Below are 701 nucleotides of genomic sequence, written 5' to 3'. Positions count from 1 at the left end.
AAAGTTACAAGAGGCATGTGCCAGATCAATTCCTGTTAAAAAGAATAGCAACAGGGCAGTTCCTTGGTGGAACGAAGAGATCAGGAGTTTGAGAAAAATAGCCAGAAACAAACGTAAACAGCTGTTGAGGGCCAGAAAATTTCAACAGACGGAGTACCTCGAAGAGTACAAATCTGTATATAACAGAGCAAGGAATGAATACATAAAGGCAATTCGTAGGAGTAAGAATAATTCTTGGCGTGAATTTGTTAAAACGGAAGGAAACAGGGACCCTTGGGGCATACTACATAAGATATCCAGAAACAAAATCGTCAGCAAATGCAGTATAGGTACCTTGGCGCTCCCGTCCGGGGACAAAACGAAGAACTGGTCGGAATCGATCTATGCCTTATTTCAAAAATTTGCTCCTAGAGATTGCAGAGACAATGAAATACAATGGCATAAAGAAATAAGAGAGGCGAATGATCGTTATGTCAACTTTGACCTCGAGGAAGACATCAAATTCGAAGAGATTGAAAATGCCGCCAAGCGCTGTAAAAATAAATGAGCGCCTGGGCTTGATGGCTTTGGGCCCGAAATTATCAAAAAATTATGGTTGTACAAATGTGAAATAATGCATCTTCTTTACAATAAGTGCCTTAGGGAGTCTCTGTTTCCAGATATATGGAAAATTTCAAATTTAATTATTATTCCGAAAAGTA

Source organism: Habropoda laboriosa, unplaced genomic scaffold (genome assembly GCF_001263275.1).
Source record: "Habropoda laboriosa isolate 0110345459 unplaced genomic scaffold, ASM126327v1 scaffold944, whole genome shotgun sequence".
Classification (NCBI taxonomy): Eukaryota; Metazoa; Arthropoda; class Insecta; order Hymenoptera; family Apidae; genus Habropoda; species Habropoda laboriosa.
The sequence above is the reverse complement of the archived record's forward strand: the minus strand, read 5'-3'. Positions refer to the sequence as shown.